Consider the following 27633-nt stretch of genomic DNA (forward strand, 5'->3'; position numbering starts at 1 on the left):
GTCAGGTATGAAAGAAAACTTTTTCAAAAATGTAATAAGGAAGGTTACTTATTTAAGGTGCTTAAAGGGGATAATCAGATGCAGGACAGGCTCCTATGGAGTATGTGAATGCTCATTTTGCCATAGTGGGCTATATCATTGGATAGAGACCCTTATAATGAGAGTGAAGGTATACCCACATCCTGGGGAGGACTGATGTTTTCAAATAGAGGAAACTGTATCTTTCAAGAGAAATGGTGGCTTCCAGTGCATTAGGGCAGTTGAGTATGTCACTATTGCAAGTATATCTGAACATGGCCCTTCAAGCAATGAAGATTGACTGTCACTGTGCACCCTAAGGAAAGAGGGAAATAGATATTGAATAGATGGTACCAATGTAAATGTGTGGGCAATAGAAGTGTTCCACAAGATTATGCAAGGATGGATATAAGACATGTCAAATTACACCAATAATATATAGGGGCTGATTGGCTAAAATATAAATCATGGCAGTGGACTTGACCCAGTGGTTAGGCCATCTGTCTATCACCTGGTAGGTCAGAGTTTCAAACCCTGGGCCTCCTTGGTCCATGTGGAGCTAGCCCATGTGCAGTGCTGATGTGCGCAAGGAGTGCCCTGCCATGCCAGCTGTTCCCCGCATAGGGGAGCCCCACGCACTAGGAGTTTGCCCTGTAAGGAGAACCACCCAGTGCGAAAGAAAGTACAGTGTGCCCTGGAATGGTGCCGCTCACACAGAGAGATGATACAACAAGATGACACAACAGAAAGAAACACAGATTCTCGTGCTGCTGGCAACAACAGAAGCAGAAAAAGAAGACACAGCAAACAGACACAGAGAACAGACAACCAGGGTGGGAGGGGGGAGAAGAAGAGAGAAATAAATAAATCTTAAAAAATAAAATAAAATAAACAAATAAATCTTTAAAAAAATACAGCTAGAATGGGACACATTTCTTTAAAAAATAAATCATAATGTGAAACATATGATAATTAAAAAATTAAAAATTGTATATGCTAAAACAGAAACCACAATGTAAACCCAAATTTTACCTTGTTTGAAAGCTATCGTCTCAATATCTGTACATCAGTTTCAATAAATATATTATGAATATATTAAAAAATTATTGCTGTGGAAGGGAAAAGGGTTTTATGTTGGATATGTGAGAGTACTGTATATTGTATATATGAATTACTGTGATCTAAAATTTTTGTGAAGATACACATAATAATTAGGGGGAAAAAAAAGAAAAAGATAAGATGTAGAAACTGAGGAAAAGACGGTAGTAGTTGCCTTGCCCATTTGCATACAGGGCAATACTTATTGCACTGATGGAAGGCAAAATATCAAAAACAAAGCTTTCATATTTTTAAATTTTTGATACCCCAATTTATTTTTACCTTAATTTTTCTAAATTAGTATGTATTCTATATCTAACCTTTAAACTCATCACTGTATTCCATTTTACTCTTAATGGAACCTGGCAATATATTGGACTTCACTTTTGAAAAAGTTTTGGATCACAGAGAGGTTCAACAATGGCAGCGGAGGAATACTGATGTGGGATGTTATTAACATGGGACACATTCCTGGCAGGGAGTTCTCCAGGGCATATATCCAGGGTACATAAAAATGTTTGGATATTTGCATAGTGGTTACAATTTAAAACAACAACTGAGGGAGTGCTGACTTCCTAGCCAGGAAATCTCTATCACAGTCCCTAAAGGAACAGCAACGACCCCCCAAGTGCAACAGCAAAGACCAAAAAAGTAGGAAGGTCCAACAATGAGCCCTTGATACTAATGACTATGCTTGTGAGCTGGTGCACCTGAAATAAGAACTAGGCCTAGATCTGCCGGGTGCCTAAGATTTTCCTCCTGAGAGCCTCCGTGTTCCTCAAATGTGGCCAGTCTTGAAACCAAACTCAGCATGTTAAATGTGTTGCCTTTCCCCCAGCATGGGACATGACTTCCAGGGATGAGCCTCCCTGGCACCGAGGGATCACTACCAAGTACCAGCTGATGATGTAACTAGAAAATGACCTCGAATAAAAGGGTCAACTCAGACCAGCAGAATACCTCAATCTACATACAATACCAGGAGTTCAAAAATGATTTTTGACCTGAAGAAAAGGGGAAAATGGAAAGGACAAATTAGTTTTTATGGCTATGAGTCTCCAAAAAGAGCCAGGAGATTATCAGAGGGGTTGCCCTTATGCCCAACTGAGGAGAGTCCCAGAGACAGATAAAGTAGATACAACCCCAGGTATTGGTTCTTCTGAGGTCTACAGAGACCCACAGTTTCTATGGTCAAGACAGATGGAGTTTGGTGCCATGTCAGTTTGTCCTACTTTGGAGTTTGTGTTTCTGTGTGATGGAGCTGGACTCAGATGTGATCTTTGTCCACAAGCCTATCCTGTTACTTTTACCGGAACTGTAGTTGGTGCTGTGGTTTAGCATATACCCAGGGGACCTGAAGCTCTGTACTAACCGTGTGATAGCCAAGCCCTGAGCCTCAACAGACTTGCAACCCCTACACTCTGGTTTATTGGAGTTACCCCACTCATCTAACATGGAGGTTAAGAAGGTCAACCACCACACTAGGGAGCCAAGAGTGCCTACAACTGAAAGCAGGGGAATTGCATCCAGCATCAATGTGGAATCTAAACTCCCTCTTGATATAGATGTGGAGTGGACACAACCATTCTAAGGTTCACAGGATGGAGGAATAGAGAATGGATTAGAGTGGACTTAATGATATCCTTTTCATGAACTATTGTGATTAGTAATCGAAGAAATTGTGGCATTGGTGTGGAGAAAGTGGCCATGGTGGCTACTGGGGGTAGGGAGTGGGAAAAAGAGATGCGATGTGGGGGCATTTTCGGGACTTGATGTTGTCCTGGGTTGTGCTGCAGGGACAGTTACCAGACATTGTATGTCTTCCCATGCTGCACTGGGTGGACTGGGGAAGAGTGTGGGCTATTATGTGGACCACTAACCATGAGGTGCAGCAGTGCTGAGAGATGTTTTCACCAAATGCAATGAATGTCTCATGATGACTGAGGAGGTTGTTTTTATGGGGGGGGAGGAGTGAGGTGTGGGAGGTGGGGGATATATGGGGACTTCATATTTTTTTTAATGTAACATTAAAAAATAAATAAAGACCAAAAAATATATATAAGGCCTAGGAGAGTGAATATTAAACTCATTTAAGCAGTATAGAGTTATAGGAATAAAAATTGGAGTACCTACAATGAATGGGGAAACTGAATATGGAGAAGGGTATTATATGAATTAATACACCAGCATGATCATGAGAAATGGATAGAGAAAAGAATGGAAAATAAGATAAAGAGTTAATTAAAGAAAGAAAACAGAACAGAAGTGTTACATATAAATATCCAGGAAAATGGGGGCTAAACAAAGAGAGGTGGAATGTAAGAGCAACAACTGAAGGTGGAAAAATAGAAAGAGGTACGAAGTAAAAGATATAGTGTTAATAGCCAAAATCAGTACATACAGAAAAGAGGATATTGAGGAAGAGGAAGCAAAGCAAGCAAGAAACAACTTTGTAGCACCTAATTTAAAAAAAAGAGAGTGGGGAGATAAAGAAGATGGATATATAATAACTTTGGTGTTAGCCTTTGCGACCATGGTTAAGCTTTCAGAAACTATTGCCCAGTACCAATCCAAAGGATATTTCTCAAAAGGAAAGTAATTATCTTCAGATGATAACAGGGCTTTCCAACAAAATATTAAATATTTAAATTGTGATTCTCCTATAAGGATCTACCAAAGGCTTCACATGACATATCCATATGCAAAAGACACTTTCAGTACCATTGGATCAGCTGGATCATATGGCCCAAGTGGCAGTGCGATTTGCACAGCAGCCTCAGTCTGTCACAGTGCCTTCTCTTGTTCCAGGAACCCCTCAAAAATAAAAGTTTTTCTGGTCACTTGGTAAATGGGCTGGAGTAGCATACCAAATTGAAGACTATGTTGTCTCTGAAATCCAAAGGAGCCAACTAAGCATTGTGTCTCTTTTTAAATCATAGAATGGGCTGGAAGAAACAAATTAATTACAATTGTGATACACCACACCAATAAATGGCTAGAAATTTCCCTGAGGCGGAAGTCCCAAATATTTTTTCTTAGTTTTATCTCTCATTCTCTGATACAGAAATGCCTTACCAATAACACTAGGGAGTTTTTACTTCTTGTTCTCTAGCTCCAATCAACATGATATCATCAATATAATGGACCATTGTGATGTCTCAAGGGAAGGAGTGATGATCAAGTTCCCATTGGACAATATTATGACATAGGCCTGGAGAGGTGACCTACCCCTGAGATGGGACAGTGAAGGTATATTGCTGATTTTGCCAGCTGAAAACAAATTGTTTCTGATGGTTCTTACCAACAGCAGTTGAGAAAAATGCATTTGCCAGATCAGTAGTTGCATACCAGGTACAAGGGGATGTGGTGATTTGCTCAAGCAATGATATCATATCTGGAAAAGCAGCTGCATTGGAGTCATCATCTGGTTAAGTTTATAATAATCCACTCTCTTCCTTTGTGATCCATCTGTTTAGTGCACCAGTCAAATAGGAGATTTGAACAGGATATGATGGGAATCACCACTCTTGTATTCTTCACTTCATTAATGGTGCCACTGATCTCTGTAATCCCTCAAGGAAACCAGAATTGCTTTCGATTTACAATTTTGCCTATCAAAATAACACTAGTAAATCTAGTGGGTTCAACCTGGCCTGTCCTACCATAATAGCTCTTACTCCACAAGTCAGGGACTCAATGTGGGGATTCTACAAGTTGCTGAGTATGTCTATTTCAATTATGCATTCCAAAACTAAGGAATTGACCACAGTATGAGACCAGGCAAATCCCGGACCCACTATGAGAGAGACGTAAGCTAAAACTCCATAAATCACTTGACCTACATAAGCCCCCACTCTGGCTGGTGTACTACAATGATATTTCGGGTCTCCTCAAATTAATATCACTTCAAAATGGCTTCATGCACATCACACCAAAAGCACGAGCAGCAAAAGAACAAATAGATAAATGGGACTTCCTCAAAGTTAAAGTCTTCTGCTCCTCAAAGGAGTTTGTCAAGAAATTAAAAAGGCAACCTACACAATGGGAGAAAATATTTGGCAACCATATATCCGATAAGAGACATAACTTGCATATATAAAGAACTCCTATATCTTGAAAATAAAAAGATAAACGACTCATTTAAAAAATGGGAAAAAGATTTAAACAGACACTTCTCCAAAGAAGAAATACAAATGGCTAAAAAGCACATGAAAAAAAAATGCTCCAAATCTTTAGCTATCAGGGAAATGCAAATCAAAACTACAATGAGATACCATCTTACTACCATAAGATTGGCAGCTATGAAGAAAACAGAAGAATACAAATGCTGGAAAGGATGTGAAGAAATGGAACACTAATCCATTGCTGGTGGGAATGCAGAAGGATCCAATCATTCTGGAGGACAGTTTGGCGGTTTCTCAAAAAACTAATCATAGATTTGCCATATGACCCAGCAATTCCACTGCTGGGTATATACCCAGCAGAACTGAAAACAAGGACACAAACTGACATATGCACACCAATGTTCATAGCAGCATTGTTCACTATCGCCAAAAGTTGGAATCAACCCAAATGCCCATCAACAGAAGAGTGGATCAATAAAATGTGGTATATTCATACAATAGAATACTACTCGGCTTTAAGAACAAATACACTACAAACACTTGATAACATGGATGAATCTTGAGAACCTTATGTTGAGTGAAGCAACCCAGGCATTGAAGGACAAATACTACATGACCTCAATGATATGAAATAAGTTAGCCAAGCTGACTGAGAGAGCTAGAGACTGGAAGATAGGCTTACAGGAAATCGGGGAGTAGAGGAAGTATGTAAGCTGACATCTACATGGGTGAAATCTATGATAAGCTGGAGGTAAGTATGTGCACAAGGAAGGGATAAAATGGGGGCATAGGGTTACCTTTGGGTGAGACTTAGTGGGCTTGAGGGGGGCTAGGGATGGGCGAATGGGTAATATTGCCCAAGAAATTGGGGGGAGGGTGGGGCAACATATGAACATAGGAGATTATCAGGTGGTGGTTGAGAGTATAATACTGAGAAAACATTTTCAAAATATAATTAGGATAGTTACTTGTTTAAGATACTTAAAGGGGATAATCTGATGTAGGACAGACTACTGGGAATATGTGAATGCTCATTTTGTCAGGGTGGGTTGTACCATTGGGTAAAGACCCATGTAGTGAGAGTGGGGGAGGACTAATGCCATCAAATAGAGGGAACTGTATCTCTCAAGAGAAATGGTGGCTCCCAGGGCATTAAGGCAGTTGAGCAAGTCAAGGCCTCAACACTATTGCAAGTATCTCTGAACATGGCTCCTCAAGAAATGAAGATTGACTGTCACTGTGGGGCCCAAGGGGAGGGGGAAATAGATATTGAATAGACGGAACCAACATAACTGTGAGGGCAATAGAAGTGTTTCACAAGAGTACGCAATAATGGATATAAAACATGTAATATACACCAAAAACATATAGGGCCCAATAGACTAATAATGTAAATCATAATGTAAAACATAGGATAACTAAAAATTTAGAAAAATGTATAGCCTAAAGTATAAACCACAATGTAAACACAAATGTTACCTTGTTTGAAAGCTACTGTCTCAATATCTGTACATCAGTTTCAGTAAATATATTATGAATATGTTAAAAGATTATTGCTATGGAAGGGAAAATGTCTTATATTGGATATGTGGGAGTACTGTATATTGTATATATGAATTACTGTGATCTATAGCTCTTGTGAAGGGAAGCTTATTAATTAGGAAAAAAGAAAAGAAAAAGATAGGATGTAGAATTTTCCAAATCAATATTTATTCTACATCTAACCTTTAAATTCACTGCTATATTCCATTTTACTATTAAGGGAATCTGGCATTATATTGGGGTTCACTTTTCAGGAAGTTTTGGATCACAGAGTGGTTCAACAATGGCAGCAGAGGAATACTGGTATGGGATGTTATTGACAGGGGACAAATGGTTGACAGGGAGTTACACAGGGCGTGTGTCCGGGGTGCATGGAAATCTTTGGCTATTCTCATAGTGGAAACAATTAAAAACAACAGATGGGGGGATGCTGGGTTCCTGGCCAGGGGGGCTCTGTTGTGGTCTCTAGGGGAACAGCAGCAGTCCCCTGGGTGCAACGTAAAGGAACAGGAAGGAATGAGGGTCCAACAGTGAGCCCCTGATACTAATGACTATGTTTGTGAGCTTATACACCTGAAAAAGAACAAGGCCTAGAGCAGCACTGTGCCTAAGTGTTCCCTCCTGACAGCGTCCGTGTTACTCAAATATGGCCAGTCTCAAAGCCAAACTCAGCATGTAAATGCACTGCCTTCCCCCCAGCATGGGACATGACACCTGGGGATGAGCTTCCCTGGTACTGAGGGATCACTACCAAGTACCAGCTGATGACATAAATAGAAAATGACCTTGAATAAAAGGTTCAATGCAGACCAGCAGAACATCCCTGTCTACATATAATAACAGGAGTTAAAAATGCTGTTTAACCTAAATTAAGGGGGAAATGGAAAGGACAAATGAGTTTATATGGCTATGAGTCTCTAAAAAAGAGTCTGGAGGTTGTCAGAGGGATTGCCCTTATGCACACCTGAGCAGAGTCTCAGAGACAGATAAAGTAGATACAACCCCAGGTATTGGTTCTTCTGAGGGCTGAAGAGACCCACAGGTTTTATGGTCATGGAAGATGGATTTCACTGCCATGTCAGTTGGCTTTTCTTTGGAGTTGGTGTTTCTGCATGATGGAGCTGGACTCAGATGTGATCTCTTTTCACAAACCTTTCCTGTTACTTTACTGGAATTGTAGTTGGTGCTGTGGTTTGAGATATATCTAGGGAATATGAATCTCTGGACTGACAGTATGAGAGCCAGGCCCTGCTCCTCAACAGACTTCAGCTCCTATACTCTGGTTTGTTGGACTTACCCCACTCAGCTAACATGGAGTTGAAGGTCAACCACCACACCATGGAGCCAAGAGTGCCTATAACTGAAAGCAGGAGGATTGCATCCCGTATCCATGTGGAATCTAAGCCCCCTCTTGACATAGATATTGAATGGACACAATCAATCCAAGTTCCACAGGAAGGAGGAAAACAGTAAGGATTACTAATATTCTATTCATGAACTATTTTGATTAGTAATCGAGAAAATGTGGCATTGATGTGGAAAAAGTGACCATGGTCCTGCTGGGTGCGGGGAATGGGAGGAAGAGATGAGATGTGGAGTCATTTTCAGGACTTGGAGTTGTCCTGGGGGGTGCTGCAGGGACAATTACCAGGCATTGTAGATCCTCCCATGCCCCACTGGATGGAACGTGGGAGTGTGTGGGCTATGGTGTGGACCATTGACCAAGAGGTGCAGCGATGCCCAGAGATGTACTCACCAAATGCAATGGGTGTGTCATGATCATGAGGGAGAGTGTTGTTGTGTGGGGACTGGTGGGGTGGGGGTGTTGGGGGTAAACGGGGACATCATATTTTTAATGTAATATTTTTAAAAAATGAATTAAAAAAAATCACTCTGAACCATTATCTACTAATCTCTGAAATATCAGATCTTTTCCTTTTCTCCAATGCACAGTTACTCTGGTAAAGTTTCATAGCTCTCTTTGGGGAAAGCTGAGAGGAAAATTAACAACATAAATTGTTTTTGTCTGTATTTATTTTTTTAATGTTACATCAAAAAAATATGAGGTCCCCATGTACCTCCCACCCCCTCATCCCGCTCCTCCTCCCATAACAACAACCTCCTCCATCATCATGAGACATTCATTGCACTTGATGAATACATCTCTGAGCACTGTTGCACCTCATGTTCAATGATCCACACCATAGCCCACACTCTCCCACATTCCACCCAGTGGGCTATGGGAGGACATACAATGTCTGGTAACTGTCCCTGCAGCACCACCCAGGACAACTCCAAGTCCCAAAAACACCCCCACATCACATCTCTTCCTTCCACTCCCTACCCACAGCAGCCACCATGACCACTTTCTCCAAACCAATGCCACATTTTCGATTACTAATCACAATATTTCATGAATTGAATATCAATAAGTCCACTCTAATCCATATTCTATTCCTCCATCCTGTGGACACTGGAATGGTTGTGTCCAGTGACCTGGCCCACGGGACGGTAACAAGAGCCCAAAACCTGCCGAGAAAGAATGGTGGGACAAGAGACATGAAGAACGACAGCAAGACAGTGTTCTGATCAAGCTGCGAATTTTATTGAGGGAACAAAGCATATATACTCTTGGGAAGGGGAAGGGTGGTGGGTGGAGGTGGAAGCTAGGGATTGGCTATTTCTGTTGCTGAGGTAGAAGGCGGACTTCAGTTTCATGTCTTGCGCCTGCGCACTATCTTATCAGTCTGGGCAGTGGCGGGAAGATGGAGAACAAAGGACTGAGGGGGAAAAAGAATAAGGAAGTGACAGTGCAGATTTGGACTCTGCCATGTTGTGGGGCCTGCCATGTTGTGGTGAGCTAAATATAGCTTACTCAAATAGGGAAGTTGGCTCTGCTCTGGCGGTCGTGCTGCTGGCTCTGCTGAATTTGGTGTGCACTCATTTTGACTGCTCCCAACATCTCCTCCCTTTTTCTTTTATTAGCACAGTATTTTTCATACGGCTAGCTGAGGGAAGTAGAGGCCTCATTTCCCTGACATAGACAGCTCTGATTTTTTGGGAAGGGGTTTTATTGAGTGTACAGCAAAGGCAAATGAGGGGGAGCTGTGCCTGTCTTAGGTCGGACCCACACACGGTGAGCCGTTTCAGCTCACTCACGCACGTGAACAGTCTTACCCGTCATGGGGAGGCATGGCAGCAAAAGGCCATGTCCCTGTCTTAGGTTGACTGTTAGGTCGGTTCAGTTGCCCATCATTGGCTAGCCAGCCCAGCTCCCTGAGCAGTCAGAATGCTATCGACACATCCTGCCTGTCTATGCAGGCCGAATGTGGTCGAAGCACCCTGCCTAGTGGCCTTAGCAAACAGAGCGCACCCCTGTAACAATGAGGCATACTTCTCAGAGATCAGTTAGGTTGTGCTTACCTCTAACTGTCTCCTGCAGTGCTGTGCCTTGCACTCAGCAGGTTATTGGTGGGGAGAGTTCATCCAGGAGGGGAGGCAGTCTGGATGGTCCATAGACACACCCTGGTCAGCGAGGTGGAGCCAGTGGTAATGCACCTGGATAGGCCTGCCAAGAGTGGAGTCAATTTAGTCCTTGACTAACTGGATAATTCTTTTTATGGCCCAAGGCCTGAAAGATAGTATGAGGAGTATGGTTATTAATGGGCCTATTATGGGGAGGATGTAAGGAAGAATTCCATTGAATCCCCAGGAGAAGTTTCCCTGGGCTTCCCTTTCTCTTTTACGCTTTGCTAGTCCATTTCTGAGCTGAGCCATGTTATCTCTAATAAGGCCGGAATGATTAGCATAAAAGCAGCATTCCTCTCCTAATGCCACACAAATCCCTCCCTCCTTAAGGAAGAGGAGGTCTAGCCCTGTGCGGTTTTGGAGGACAACCTCAGATAATGAATTTAGGGATTTTTCTAGATGGGAAATGGAGGTTTCAATGCAGGCCATATCTTCATCGACGGCTCGCCTGATAGAGGAGAAAGAAGTTTGTTGTGTAGTTAGGACTGCTACTCCAGTGCCGGCTCCGGCAAGACCTAAAAGTGAAGCGATTGTGATGGCGGTAATGATTTCTCTTTTTTGTACATAGGCCGGTAGAAGGTGGCACTGCCAGGAGTTAAAGAAGTGGTTATCATTATAAAAATAAATGCAAGGGAGTATAATAGCAAGCATGCAGGTTTCACGGGTGGTGTTGAGGGCTTGGACGCTAAGACATGGGGTGAGGCTGGTGGAGGAACACGGCCATTTTGTATTATTATGGGGTATTAAGAATGTTGCACTTGAAGCCTTTTACCTTTATTTTGAGCAATGCCAGACTTACTGGCATAAAAGCAGCACTGTTCCTGCAGAGCTAGACATATTCCTCCACGTTCTGCTGTAAGCAGATTTAACCCTCTTCTGTTCTGTAACAGTATCTCAGCTAGAGAGTCTATTTGATCTTGAATATCTTGTATAGTGCTCGACAAAGCCTGGATATCATTAATTAATTGCTTAGATAATTTTGTATATTGGGTAAGAGAGAGTCCTAACCCCGCAGTACCAGTGGCTAGGGCTCCAGAAATGCCTAAGGTAACAAAAAGTGGGATAAGTTGCACAGCTCTTCTAGAGTGACCGGCAATGTAATCCATGCTGGGGATAGGTACAGGTTTAGTTCTATTAATAACACTAACATCGGGGAGGAGGATGACTGGGAGGGCAGTATCCCTTCCCGCAATTCTCGTATTTTAACATTTTGCTCAACAATACCAGATTTATTTATATAGTAGCAACATTTTTCCTGGGGAAAAGGCAGGTTCCCCCTTTTTCAGCTGTAAGTTAAGGGCCTTGCGGTTTTGTAAAGCTACTTGGGCGAGGGATGTTAGTTGCTGCTGCATAGAGTTAAGAGACTGTGCACTGGATTCTAGGCTAATTTGTCATTGTTGTACAAAGTATTGCAAGCTGATGAGGTCATGACCAAGAGCACTACGTGCTGTGGCAGCTGCAGCGACTGAACCTGTGAGGCTAATTTTTTACCAATATAGGGAGGAAGGCGGCTCTCTTTGACACAGATGGGGATAGTAAAATTTTTTTGTTTGCCTTCTCCATAGTATGTTAGTTGTGGGGCGATGGCTACTAGGATGCAAGGCCTCATTTTTATAGAATAGAATATTTTTGGGTTATAGATAATTTTCCAAACACAAACACATAAGGATCTCTTACACATGCCTGAAGATGAATTTGATTTAAATGCAGATATTGACCATTCTTACTATTATTCCCAATCCATTCTATAGTAGGAGCTATTCCTAGAAAAACTGTCCACAGATACTTCTGCTTGTGTATAGATGTGATATTACACCATGGAGAAGGGATCCATTTCCCTTTCTGTTTCCAAACACTATTATTTTTAGTAAAAATTATTTTTTGTTGTCCTTTACTATTTAGACCATGCCAAATAAATCTGTCATTATATTCAATGGGACTCCCCATAGGGGCACTTTCCCACACTATTCCATAGGAATTATTAAAAATGACAGATTCTCTTCCTGTATGGCATACTTGCCATCCTTCTTTATCCCTACTGTCTTTTTGCAGACAATCATAAGTAGGATTTTTAGTCATGATTAAATCATAAGAGGGAAATAAAGTCACAATAAACTGAGTATTATTATTTTTGAAGATAGCTATGGCCTGATTTTTAACATACATACAGGAAGGATGATTACCAATGCATAAGCGTTGATAATCAAATGGTAATATGAGATTATTGATTCTTTTTCTTAATAGGGTTTAATTGGCAATTGACTATCAAATGGTATAGGGAATATATGGGTTTTATTCAGATATATATGAAAGAATGGACTTTTCTAGGTTAACACTCTAAGTAATGGGGGGTTAGGTATATAGGCCTAATAAGTGTAATTACTGGCAGCTTCCTTATTACTTACGATCACCATCATCAGAAGTTGTAGAAGACTCCATCTCTTCATTCTGGAGTTTAATCCTTTTCGCAGATAACTAAATTTGTTCTCCATTTTCTGAAATGATAAGAGCATAGCCTCACCCCCTTACTATAATCCTGCCTTTTTCCATACATTGCTTAAAATATCTTTCCAGAATATTGTTGATCTTCATTTCCTGTATCTACTGTAGATGTTTGACATTTTCCAGAGTGACATTCTGCAGGTGTTAATGAATTAAAAACATTAAGAAAATGTAAAGTAAATAAAGCTTTAGCTAATTAATCTTTCGGTGTTATAATACCATCATCTCCCCCTTTTTCTTTTAAAAGCATAGTTTTTAGGGTATGATGGCTGCATGCAATTATGGCTTGACCTGTAGGATTATAAGGAATGCTGGTATCATGTTCAATACCATATTTTAAACAGAAAGATTCAAAGGATTTACTAATGTAAGAAGGTCTATTATCAGTTTTAATTTTCAGAGGGCATCCCATTTCAGCAAAAGCAGAACAGAGGTGTGAGTGAACATGATGAAACCGTTCCCCACTTTGAGCAGTAGCCCACGTAAAATGAGAATAAGTGTCCATATAAACATGAACATATTGTAATTTACCAAAGGATGGTATGTGAGTAACATTCATCTACCATAATTGATTAGGAGTCAGGCCTCTGGGATTAGTTCCAGCTTGAAAAGGCACTGTAGTTAAGGGTCCACTGGTGGGACAGGTACAAATAATCTCTTGAGCTTGATGTTTTGTTAATTGAGGAAATTTATGTCTAAGTCCCTTAGTATTAATATGAGTTAATGTATGATATTTATTGGCATCCTACAAATATCCTACTAATAAATCAGCCCTTGCATTATTTGTTGTCATAGGACCAGGCAAAGAGGTATGAGAGCTTATATGAGTAATGTAAATAGGATGCTGTTTTAACCTAATAAGATGTTGCAAGTCAGTGAAAAGTTAAGATAACTCATCAGTAGCAAAGATATGAGCTGTTTTAATATGCTTGACAGTAAGACTTACATATTTAGAGTCAGAGACAATGTTCAAGGGCTCTTAAAACATTTGTAAAACTTTAATGATGGCTCAAAGCTCTGTGCATTGAGCAGATGAATAAGGAGTTGGCTAAACCTGTTCTTTTTGAGAAGTAACGTATGCTGCTTTTCCATTACTATTACTATCAGTAAATACTGTACAGGATGGCTGGGCTATGCACACAGCCTTGAAAAGCACTGCAAAAGTTTATTGTTGGGTTTTTTACAGATAGAGGAATGCAGCTGGCTTGATTTGTATAAGACACTAAAGAGTCTTAGCAAGTTTTAAAACAAAGTGATAGCAATACGGCTGGACTTTTGGCAACAAACTAGCAGTGTTTGGGATTGCTGCATGCTAGTGTTGTTACTTTCATCTATGATAAGAGGTTGTTTTTGTGACACATACTCTTTTATAATAATTAAAACCATAATTAACCACATTGTACCTTTTTGTAATATTATGCTGAAATATTGGTAACTTTATACACTCTTAAGCATTTATAGAAAACTTTCACTCAGACAACTTTAATTAACAGAGGGTTAAAGGAAAGAAAAAACTTGTTAATTTTATAACACTTTAAAACACCTCTTATTTAACTTATAACATATCAAATGAACTTAATTATTACTTTAATTTTTCTTTCAAGGTAAAAGAACCAATCTCTTATAATTAGTTTGGAATAAAAGGCTACTGTTCAGGATTAGGTTTTGAGAAAGCAGTTTTGAACGTTATGTTCCTTTAAGAGATAAAACTTTCCTCCTTGGAATACCTAGGAAACGATAAGCACAAGAAACACAAGACAGACTTTCTTTGTATACTGACTGAGGATAAGAACTTTTACCAAAACAGATTAATGGTGAGAGGCCTTGAGAAAGAACAAAAATTTTTAACTTTGCATCAGCATACTACTGGATACCAAAGCCTGTAAAATTTTATAGATAGACCCATTAAATTTTATTTAACTTTAACTGTAAAAATTCCTTTTCCGCAAACCTTCTGCAGTTTCAGCATTCACTCAGGTTCCGTCCTGTAACTCTTTCCAATAATTAATTATTTTATCTCAGGACAAAATCATTTTCTGTTTCTTTAATAATAAAAACAAATTCCATATAGCCTACATACAAAGTTATTAAGCAAACTTCTTATAACATAATACTGTGAACACTAAACAAGCTTGTTAAAATAATGAACTTTTCTTTAAATACTTAGTAGCATGCAATATTAGAAACAGTTTCCTAGAAGCAAGTTGGCAGGGGAGGCTGGTTGCTGCTAATTTTTCCTGTTATAAAATTACCTTTTATTATTATCATCATCAATTCAGTTTTATATATATTTAAGAATGACCCTTTGGAATTAGCCATTTAATACCTTAATGTAAACAATGCTTTATTAAACCTTTTATAATTATTTATAACCATATAGACTATTGAAGACAAATTTTATCTTTACAGAACACATTCCCTTACTTAAAGCTATCACAATACCTTTTACAACTTGCCACCTGCAAATTAAATTTCAAGAGTTTATGAAAAATTAGCCATCCTACTTTAGGACAAAATACGCCTTTTTGCAAAACTTATTACATTTCAGTTAGCATTTTCACAAACTTTTAACCTTTTTAATATTCATTTAAGTTTTACATTCTTTATATTATCCTGTGAAGAAAAATAAGTTATTCATTTTAATCTGAGCAAGAACAACCTTTTATGAAGATGTACAGTTAATTTTGTTAATCAAGACTTACAATTTTTATTATTGTAGATATCTTATTAACATTTAAACTTATGTATTAATATAATAAACTTAAGTATTAATATAAGCGCTTATTTGATTTTTGGCCATTTGAATAGAGCTCTTTTAAAAATTTCTAGTAATTTATATTTACCATCCGGAGGTATCACAATATACATTGACATTGAATGAACAAACAAACACAAAACAATTACAACACATTAACAGAAACATACAATTTATTTACAATCAACTCACAATTCTTTACTTTCTTGGTATAGCTGCTTTTAAATCCTCTGTTATATAGTGCGTCTTAGATTGTACCTTTCAAGATTTCTTCTGGAATTCATGTTGCCTGTAATATGCAAGCTTGTGCTTGGAAACATTTTTATTAGTTATTAGCAATCAGTTAAAATAACTTGAGCAGCAGTTAGGCAGACCATTAGCACACATTTTTGGATTATTACTGTAAGACTATACTGAGACTTGAAGTTCTGGAGATAATTATTGATTTAAAACTGAAAATTCCTTTTATACCTTGATAAAAATTTTGGACTCTTTTTATTATCTTGGTTAAATAAGCCCAATCAGAATTAGCATGGAAATAAAACAAAACACAAATGTTGCCACGTTTTTCTCTCTTTCCAGTGGATTAACTATATTAGCCTTCACTAGCCCAGAGCTACATTGTCATGTAGATAGTAGGGAGCCCGAAGAGTTGTGAAAGGGGTGGGCGTTTGCTGGAACAGAGTCGATTGCTTTATAAGCTTGTTTGGATTTTGGAGCTTGTGGCTGGCCTTGTTGATAGGCGGGGCCAATTTCAGAACAAAGCCTGATGTAACCAGACAAGTTCTCCTACTTTCTGTAAGGTCTAACTGGGGCCTGATAAGCTGCATTTGCATTTACAAAGGCAATTTGCTTTACAAAGTCTGTTTCTGTGTTGGTATCACCAAACAGTTTTTCTGCAAGGGTGCACAATTTGCCTACAAACTTTGAAAAGGGTTATTCTGGCCCCTGCTTAATATTAGTGAGGGAGGAGGCAGTAGGGATTAGCGACTCATTTTCGAAAGAGATGTGGCTAACGGGTGAATCAGAACACTCAGGGTTATTCTCTTTTGTACTTTCCCCACCCCGGTTTCTATTTTCCTTGTCTCAGCCACTGCAACATGAGGCAGGGCGGAAAGGTGATTGTGATTTAAGGACAGTTTTTCCTTCCAAAATAATATCTTTAATATCAGGGGGTTTATCGTCAAAGGAAATTAAGCTAAAGGGTGAGTCTGGGTGTGAGTGATGGGGTTGCGAGTGATGTTCAGACCTCTTACTGCAACCCGAAGGGGGTTGAGAACTTAATTTTAAAGCAGTCTCCCCTTCTGTAACTAAATTCTTTATGTCAGGAGGTTGGGGGTGATTCCTAGTACATCTTGTACTAGCCGCCAGTAGCTAAAGGCGGTGACGGGGACCTTTTTGGGTCCAAAAGTCTTATAATAGTCAGTTAAACAGTCACCTACTCTACTCCAACAATTTGCATCTATTGTGCCCTCCTTGGGAAACCATGGACAGGTTGTGATAATAAACTTGGAAAATTCAACCAAACTTTTCTTTTTGACCTTAACCCCTTGTGTCTTGAGTGCCTCTTTTACCTGGCTAATAAACAATGAATGTGAAGATTCTGCTTGTCCCATGATTGTAAAGAAATGAAGTGAAATAGAGTATTTCACTTACCCGTTTGGCCACCGCCAATGACTGAAGAATCACTGGTTGGTGCAGAGGTTTCCCTTTCCGCCGCTGAGGTGTGGCCTTTCGTCAGCCGATATGCAGGGAGAGCTCCCCTCCTTGGATGAAGCGACCTTCTTTTCTCGATTACAGGGAATCGTCAAGCCCCAACATTGGGCGCCAGTCTGCCCCAGCCCGCGGGATGGTAACGAGAGCTCGAAACCTGCCGAGAAAGAATGGTGGGACAAGAGACACGAAGAATGACAGCAAGACAGTATTCTGATCAAGCTGTGAATTTTATTGAGGGAACAAAGCATATATACTCTTGGGAAGGGGAAGGGCGGTGGGTGGAGGTGGAAGCTAGGGATTGGCTATTTCTGTTGCTGAGGTAGAGGGCGGACTTCAGTTTCACGTCTTGTGCCTGCACACTATCTTATCAGTCTGGGCAGTGGCGGGAAGATGGAGAACAAAGGACTGAGGGGGAAGAAGAATAAGGAAGTGACAGGGCAGATTTGGACTCTGCCATGTTGTGGGGCCTGCCATGTTGTGGTGAGCTAAATATAGCTTACTCAAATAGGGAAGTTGGCTCTGCTCTGGCGGTCGTGCTGCTGGCTCTGCTGAATTCAGTGTGCACTCATTTTGACTGCTCCCAACAGTCCACTCCACATCTATATCAAGAGGGGGCTTAGATTCCACATGGATGTTGGATACAATTCCCCTGCTTTCAGTTGTAGGCACTCTTAACTCTCTCGTGTGGTGGTTGACCTTCTTCACCTCCATGTTATAAATTTTTGACAGTGTAACAGGATCCTTCCCCAAGGGAACAGGGTTTCACCTTATTCAATGGGCTTTGGGTCTGTATACTGTCACGTTCTGGGAATTGATTAAGGGGTAATTTCTGTGATTCAAGTTAGGCTTCTGTTTGCTTGACCTAGAACTCATCTATTTATTCAAATCAAGCAGGAATTTAGTAGAATTTCCATGTGTTTTACTTCTTTGTACCCAATGATCTATAAGCCAAAGCCACCGGTCTATGCAACTCATTATTTTGATTGCTTCTTAGAGTCTACTTTTCATTGTGGTAGCCATGCCCACCTTGTCTTTGGCGATTAAATATTGCCACTTGGCCTCTGCCAGCTTGGGATAAGATCATCGCCAGAGTGTTTAAGGAACCTAGTCCCATGACAACAATTTCCACAGTAATATCTGACTTACAGAGATGTGCAAGCACAGCTCTTCAGTGAAGATGGAGCTAGTATCACAAAATTTTCCTCACAGTCCTGGTGAATATTGTGTCCTCTGGACATTCCTGGGGTGAGTGGGCAGATCTTAGATGGTGAATCAATTCTAACATTCCAATATTTCAAAGACTTTTTATTTTGGTCTTTATTTTTTTAATGTTACATTAAAAAATATGAGGTCCCCATATACCCCCCACCCCCCTCACCCTACTCCTCTACCCATAACAACAACCTCCTACATCATCATGAGACATTCATTTCAAAGACTTTTGATCCGCTTACCTGCAGTATACCAGGGCAATGCTGGCATTTCAACCTCAGACAGTATCAGCCATCTTTTGGTCCACGTGTCAGCCAATCACCCTAACAAAAATTTTAGAGCCCTTTCTGTCCCCTTCAGCTACAACATTCAATCCAGAATTTCTGCATTGTGGGGCTGCATCAATAAATCCAGCCTGATTAAACCTTATAATCCTTCTACCATTATCCCATACCCTTAATATTCATTCCCTCATATATTCCCGATTTCAGTCTACAGAAATTGGAAAACTCTTGCAGTTCTTTTGGAGTATAGCGTGCTTCCTTATGGGTAACACTTTGTCCTACAACTTTGGGGTTTGTTGTGACTTTAGTCTAGTTTTAGGTCTGGAAGTAAAGAGGAGGGTATAGGTGGGTAATGAGAAACAGAATTGTCCTGCAAGTGAAAGACACTGAGTGTACACTTTGTATGGATTTTACAAGGCATGGGACTGTATCACAGTAAAGCATGTGGTAGATGATGGACTGTGGTTAACAGTACAAATGTGAAAGCATTTTCCCATGAACTACAATAAATGTACAATACTGATAAATGGTGTTCATAATAAAGGAACTTACTGGAAATACTCCACCAAATGTAAGCTATGGACCATACTTAGCAGTAATATTAAGACGATGTTCTTTCATAATCTGTAGTAAATGTCCTATAACAATTCATGGTTTTGGTGGAGGGGTGATGTATGGGAATACTGCACATTATGTATGACTGTTTTGTAAGCTCACAAATTCTCTAATAGAAAAAAGAAAAAAATCCATGGAACTACAACATGCAAAACATGCACCCTAAATTAAATCATGGATTTTAATTGATAGTACAACTATTAAAATGTCATATTATCAAGTGTAATAAATAGCCCATATCAATGCAGGTTGTTGTTTGTGGGGTGCTATATTGGAATCCTGAATTTTATTCATGATTTCTCTGTAAACCTGAAACATCTCTAATATAAAAAATATATATATATGTAGTTTATATAGTAACCACTTCCCTGCTAGAGTTGCCAGATAAAATACAGGGCACATGGTTAAATTTGAATTTCAGATAAATAATGAATAATATTTTAGTATAAGTATGCCAGATGCAAAATTTTGAATAACTTATAAAATGATTCATTGTTTATCTGAAATTCAAACTAACCAGACAACTTATATTTTTATTTGCTCAGGCTCACAATTCTACTTCATAACTTCTCACTTTAGGACAAGATCAGTAAATATTTCACTTAATAGAGTTTGGAAAGTGGAACGGCAAGCCAGTACATGACTTCTTTTGTAATTTATCCATACTAATATACCTAGTCAGAGGACTCTTTTAAATCACATGTAAAATCACATTATTTTCATGCTTAAAATCTACCTTTGAATCTCCATCACACACAGAATAAATACAATCTCCTTTCACGACCCGACCTACCTCTCTAACTTCCACAAAATCCCTACAAAGAAAATACCACTATTATTCTCATTTTATGAGTCATAAAAATGTACCATAGAGGAGAATGTGTCCTAACAGATGTCAAAACAAGCTGTTTTGCAGGAATGGGAAAATAGATTGGAGTAAAACTGAAAATATCCAATGTTGGTAAGGATGCAGAGCAATTGACATTTTTATACAACATAGTAAGAACTGGTTATGCTATATTGGAGGAAAATTTGGTATTGTATGTGACAATTTTAAAACATGTCTTCCAATTCTAGGCATTAATCTACTGTTACAGGTACAGAGACATACACAGTATATGTAAAAGATGAAATAATATATGAAAGTATACATACCATCCTTCAGTGATTATCTCTAAGAAAGTGAGTGAAGGTGGGTAAGGAGAAGTCAATAGGGACTTTCAATTTTTACTCTATTCTTTGTTGAAGATTTATGGATAGAATGTATTTGTGATTTTCTTATAGAATTTAAATGAATATTAAAAAAATAAAAACAACAGATTGTTTGAACAGAACACACTCCAAGAGTCTTTAGTGATGGCCGAATTATAAATAACATTTATTTCTTTTATCTCTTAAAACAGGGTGTCTTGACTGGAAAATATTTTGAAACTTTCATGGGCTCATGAGTCAAAAACTTACATGAAAATATTGTAAGTATTTTTCTTTCTCTTAAGTGATAAGAACTTGAATTACCTTCGGGGCAGGCTGCTCTTTTGTTTTGGGGGAATTTCCCTGAATGTCCCCTTACTGCACAAATAGAAAGCATCTATTTTTCTTGGAGAAAACTATAAAGTAATTAGAATGGAGATGTTTCAAGCTCCAAAGTAAGTGTTCTCTGGTAATATAAACCATTATATATGCTTGAGTCAGGACAGTAATTGCAGACTTTATCGTTTTTCAGTGGTATGGAGGTGACTTTATATGAATTTAGATTACACTGTGCTTGAATTTGTTGCATGTTCTCTTGGAGATGTAAGAGTGTTCATTTAGCAATTTCTTACTGGGTAGTGATACATGAGACATAAGGAACTACAGGAAAGATGCTCAGACATGACCTTTACCTTTGACTCTATCATAAAAGAAGAACCACAGTGGGTTTACATGGCTCATACTGGACTGTTTTTGTATTCTGTACACTGTATTTTTTTATTTGGAACCAAATAACCTAGGCATTAGGAAATGCATTGATACTGAATAAATCACCTTTTGTTTTTGTTGTCTTTTGGTCTCCATAATGAGATCACAAAGGGTTTCACATGAGTCACAAAGGAAATGTGACTTTATTGAATACCCATTATCTGGAATTAACAATTGTGCCCCTTTGGCATGTTTTCATTTTTATTTTTTCTCAATGAGCATACGTTAATCATGTAAAATTTAGAGATGCAGAACCAACAATTGCAGGAGTTGGGAGGAAACTTGACGTCCAGCCTTTCCAATTCTATGGCTTACAGATACCTAAGGTAGGGTGCTCTCAGAGGAATCCACATACACTAAGATGATTTTTATTCAGTATTAATAACAGGCCTTTCTGTCCCCTTGACCTACAGTATTTCTCCCCTTCACTGCTGGGGTAACTCCTACCAATGCTTTGGATCTTAACTTTGAATTCCTCTGGAAGAACTTTTCTGATGACCTCAGGCTGCATTAGGTGTTCTTTATCTAAACTGTTAGAGCACCCTGTACTTCCTACACTACTGTATATTTGCCCCTACAATTATCTATTTACTTACCTTTCTTCCCTACTACATCATGAGTCTTTGACATTAGAGACTTCAGCTCATTCATTTTTTGTACATTTACCATTTAGCAGGGCTCCTGAAAAATCTTGGATGTTTAGTAAATAATTGAATAAATGACCAAATGAATGATTGAAATATTATTTTTTCGGATTCTGCAAATTCTTCAGTAATTATGAAATAAAATAGTAATTTAATAGTCTTATTGTAGGTATTCAATTAACAGACACATTAAGTCCATAGTACTATAATTGCAGTCTGTGAAATGGTTTGACCATATGGATTCCTCATAGTTTAAAGTATTGAGGGAAATCGACTTGGCCCAGTGGTTAGGGCATCTGTCTACCACATGGGAGGTCCATGGTTCAAACCCCGGGCCTCCTTGTCCCGTGTGGAGCTGGCCCATGCACAGTGCTAATGCGCTCAAGGAGTACCCTGCCACGCAGGGGTGCTCCCCGCATAGGGGAGCCCCACGCACAAGGAGTGAGCCCCGTAAGGAGAGCTGCCCACCACGAAAGAAAGTGCAGCCTGCCCAGGAATGGCGCCGCCCACACTTCCCCTGCCGCTGACGACACAGAAGCAGACAAAGAAACAAGACGCAGCAAATAGACACAGAGAACAGACAACGGCGGGGGGGGGGGGGGGAATTAAATAAATAAATCTTTAAAAAATAATAATAATTAAGTATTGAGAACCACTTATCTAATTCAACTTCTTTGTTTACAAATGAGAGTACTGAGTAGAGGTTGTATTCACTTGCCTAGCATTTCCAACTTTGCCAAGAGCAATGGGGTCAACAGTCAGCACCTGGTCTTAAGACTTTTTCTGACTTTTATAATTTCCTATTGCTTCCTCTCCTCCAATTTGGCAGTGCAGTCTGTGAAGGTATGTTTGATGCAAAAAATAGCTGTAGCAGTTTGATATTATTAATGAATTCCAAGAAGAAATATTGGATTATATTTGTAAATTGGTCTTTTCCTTTGAGTTTGATTAAATTATGATTAGGGATTTGATTGGACCACATTAGTAGGATGATGAGTGTGGGGATTCACAGAGAAAATGACATGGCAGAAAAGTTGGAGTTTTGACCTAGAGTCAAGTAAGTGAATGCATGGAGGAATGGAGAAAGCCCCTTAGACATGGCAGAAGCCGCAGGGAGAGACACAGAGCCTTTCAAATAATAGTCTACATCTGGCCTTGTGGAGAGGGCACTGCAGCTGAGTCCAGAGAGAAATGAAGTGCCAGGAAGAGAGGAACCCAAGAAGCCTGAACTCTTGGTAGCCATTAGCAGCTATCTTGCCCCAACACATGACAATAAACTTTGGTGAGGAATTAAATTATGCTTTATGGCCTGGTAACTGTAAGTTTCTACACCAAATAAATACACTTTAAAAAACCAACAGATTTCTGGTATTTTGCATCAGCACCCCTTTGGCTAACTAATACAATAGATTTCTTTTTATTTTTGATATTGAGGCAAATTTCACATAACACAAAATTAACCATTTTAAAGTGAAGAACTCAGTGACATTTAGTACATCCCCAATATTGTGAAACCATCACCTCTATCCACTTCCAAAATACCTTCATCTCCTCCAAAAGAAACCCTTACCCATTAAGTAATACTACCCATTCTTCCCTCCCCACAGTCCCTGGAAACCATCAATATGCCTTCTGTTTCTATGGATTTGCTTGTTCTAGACATTTCTGAAGAATATAATCATATGACATGTTGTTGTGGAATTAGAGAGAAGTTCAATTATTTGAGTATAGAGAGGCCAGGACTCAGGAATGATTTTGAGAAGGAAAAATGGTTTATTGACGGCCGGCCGGACTCGGGAGCTTTCTGTTTGAATCCCGAGCCCTGAACAAGATTTTCAAATGTCTTTTATACCATGAGGAAAGGCCAAATGGTCGCTTTGTTTCAGTTCTCAATAGGCTTCAATTAGCATATATATCTTCCACATCTTAAGTAAGCTTTTAGCATGGACTCCAGACATTCTAGATAAGCTTTTAGCATATTTACTTTTTGCATTTCCCCTAAATACTTAAAGTTTATAGCCCTTGCATTGTTAAACTGTCTCCTGGGACTGGAGCCTGTGGCCATTGTCCCTAAGGGCAGGACTGCAGCCTCTTACCCTTCCACACCCACAGCCTTCAGCTTAGGTTATCTCTGAAGAGACAAAGAGCCTTCCACCCATAGCCCACATCAATGTGACCTTTTGTGTTTGGCTTTTTTCACTTAGCATAATGTTTTTGAGGTTCTTCCACATTGTTACATGCATCAACAGCAAAAGTGTGTTTTGTACTAGGGTCTCCAACAAGTCTGCAAGCAGCAGTCATGAAGTAGCCCATATCTCAAAGCTCATATCTGGATCCCAGGAAGATAAATGCAAGAATGAGGTAAGTCAGCAAGCAGGCAAGCTGAGTCAGTGTGATGTTAAGTCAAAGAGCAGGGCAAAGTTTTCAAGTCCTTTGCCGATCATTGGGTCTAGCAATAGCAGATGCTGGATCAAATTGTGAAAACATAAGAACAAGCTGCCCTCAGTAGGCAAAATTTGCGATGATATATAACCTCAATGAAGGCAAGACCTTTCTTGTTCACTGCTATATCCCTATTGCCTAACACAGTGCCTGTAACAGCTACAGCATAAATAAATATTTAATGTTAGAATGAATAAATTAAAAGTAGAAATTCAGTTTCTCCAGGACTAGAAGAAATGACTTCAAAGGCTACCTAAAGCAATATTTGCTGTTTATATTTTGCAGATATAAACAGGCCCTGTGTGGATTTTAATTATGCTTCCCTAATACCCAAATTATCAGTCAAGGGCACCATTTAAGGAGAGAGAGGAGACCAAAGGGAACCAGTCTTCTAGGATAGAGCTAAGAAGGAAAGATGAATCCCTGATTGATGCTAAAATAAAGGAAACCAGTAGGTCTTTAGAGCTCATCCCCCAAGCAAAGTGAAGGACATCCTCCACTGCCTCAAGTTACACTTACAGGGAAAGGGTTTTGGCAAAGACTTTCTTTTGTTTTGTTTTCCTTTTAGGTTATTAGTTTGTTATCTTCATGCTCTGGTTCTTTCTAGATAAATTAGTTGTGAGAGATCAATCGAATATGATAGGTAGAAAGTAGTGTTATAGTTTCTGTGCCCCACAAACCACAGGGATGAACCCTAAACCCCTATGCCCCTGGAAAGCCTTGATTAGTCTTATGCATTTATATTTTCTCCATAATGGATTTGGGATCTTGGAATTTTAAAACAATTACTTCAACATTCCATTTCCCTTTGTTTGTTTAGACAACATTTATTGGCTTTAGTGACCATTTCAAGTGTGGAATTTTCTGATTTATTTCACCTGCCTGGCTGCCATTTCATGACACATTTTATGCAAAATTTTCATGTCATTAATTCTCACTCTTTAATACTGTTAGGAATCAGTGTCCTTTAAGGTTATCAAGTGAATTTACCAAGAGTGAGTACTTTTTTCTCGGTTTCCAGACATCTCCTAATTAATGGTCACATTCACCTTCTAATTAATGCTCATTACAGGAGACAATTAATTATCACTTATGCACCAGATGAGATTTTCAGGCACAACTCTCTCCAACACTGCTGTAGCTTTTGTGGCCACAGTCAAAATGTCATTTCTATATCCTTCCTGTAATGATATAGATGCTATAATCTCACTTTCTCATCTTCTCCCTTGCAAAGGACTCCTTTCCTAAGGCAAGGAACATGTTCAAGTCTTCCCTATCTATTTTTGTAAATCCCAAAACAGTAAAAGTTATCACATCCCTCAATTCTCTATCTTCCTCTACCTATTACCTTCTCTCTCCACCTCTTCATTTCATACCCAAGCAACTTTAATGAGTAATCAATTCCCAGTGTCCCTACTTCTCCTTCCTTGAGCCAGTACAATATGGCTTCACTCTTCCTACTAAAATTATCTCATTAAGCTCAGCAGTTAATCTGACATGCAAACTCTTTGATCTCTATGTGTCATATAATTTCACTGACCACCAATTTTTTGTCACTCTTCTGGTTATGTCTATAGCATCAATTTTCTTAGCTCTCATCAAATTTTTCACACTTTCTCCTCATACTCCTTTAATAGCTCATTTTACTTCACGCATCACTTAAATACTTATATATTCCAGTTTTCTTCCCTGGTTTTCTTTCCTAAAATCTTACTAGTAACTACCACTTGCTTATCTGTTTTCTGCTAATCATTTTACATATTGGTACCCTCAGTATCATTCTTTAGGCTGAGCCCCAGGCTCTGTCTAGCTTCCTACTGAAAATCTCCACTTGGATGACCCACAGGTAAAACATACTCAATATATACCAAATTTGAATTTACATCTCCCCCTACCTGAGATCTATTCCTCTACTGCTGCCAGTGAATAGTACTATGAGCCATTAATTTTCACATCAGAAATGTGGTGGTCTATTGTTTCCTCCATCTCTTTCACCTCTTCAACATCCCATTGTCAAGTCTTGCCAATAGTACTTTTTAATTAGCTCTTTGAAACATATTATTGGGAGAGTACATTGGGATGATAGCTAAAAGGTACGGTGTTTTTGTTTTTTTTTAGAGTATTTTTATTGTGGTACATTCACCTACCATACAATCCATCCAAAATGTATAATTAATAGCTCTCAGTATAATCACAGAGTTGTGCTTTCATCACCACAATCAGTTTTAGGACATTTTCACTACTCAAAAAGAAAATCCTCACACCCATTATATCCCTTTATTATTGACACTTATCATTACAGTGGTGCCATAGTGACAATTGATGAAAGGATATTAAAATATTACTTTTATCTAGTGCATAATGTTATACCTTTGCATTAGATGCTTTTTTCCCATAAACCACCCTATTATTAATACCTTGTAATAGTGGCAAATGTTTGGTCTCCTTCATGAAAGAATATTCTTATATTTCTACAATTAACCAGAGTAATCATCCATAGCAGGGTTCTCTGTGTTATATAGTCACATGTTTTATCCTCTAACTTTCCATATAGTGACATGTACAACCTTAGACTTCGCCCTTACAACCACAATCACACCTATAATTCAGTGCAGTTAATTACACTCACAATAATATAATACCATTAACTCTATCCATTTCCAAAAATTTACAATCAACCTAAATAAAAATTCAGAAAAATTAAGCATTAGCTCCCCATTCTCTACCCTATTCTATCTCCTGATAAACTATATTCTAGATTATAACTATATGAATTTGCTTATTATAATTGGTTCATATTAATGAGATCATAAAGTGTTTGTCTTTTTGGGTCTGGATTATTTCATTCAACATAATGTCCTCAACATTCAATCTTGTTGTCACATGCATCAGGACATCATTTCTTCTTACAGCTAATTAACATTCAATTGCATGAATATACTATATTTTGTTTATCCATTATTTAATGGACACGGGTTTTTTCCATGATTTGGCAATTGTGATTATTGTCAATATGAACTTCAGTGTGCAAAAGTCTATTGGTGTAGCTGTTTTCAGTTCTTCTGGGTATATACATAGAAACGGGATTTCTGGATTAGGTGGCAATTCTCTTCTTAGCTTCCTGAGGAACTGACAAACTGTCTTCTATAGTGGGTGAACCATTTTCCATTCCCAGAGTGTTTCTGTTTCTCTAC

General features: G+C 38.9%; 1 long non-coding RNA gene across 1 annotated transcript; it reads right to left on the reverse strand.

The window, feature by feature from the left end:
• Positions 1–9572: 9572 nt before the first annotated feature.
• Positions 9573–17480, reverse strand: LOC131277190 (uncharacterized). Its single transcript, XR_009184356.1, has 3 exons — positions 17224–17480; positions 12716–15856; positions 9573–10350 (listed from the first exon to the last, which is right to left on the reverse strand). It is a non-coding gene; the product is annotated as an uncharacterized lncRNA (long non-coding RNA).
• Positions 17481–27633: the final 10153 nt, after the last annotated feature.

Source organism: Dasypus novemcinctus, chromosome X (genome assembly GCF_030445035.2).
Source record: "Dasypus novemcinctus isolate mDasNov1 chromosome X, mDasNov1.1.hap2, whole genome shotgun sequence".
NCBI classification, from domain to species: Eukaryota; Metazoa; Chordata; class Mammalia; order Cingulata; family Dasypodidae; genus Dasypus; species Dasypus novemcinctus.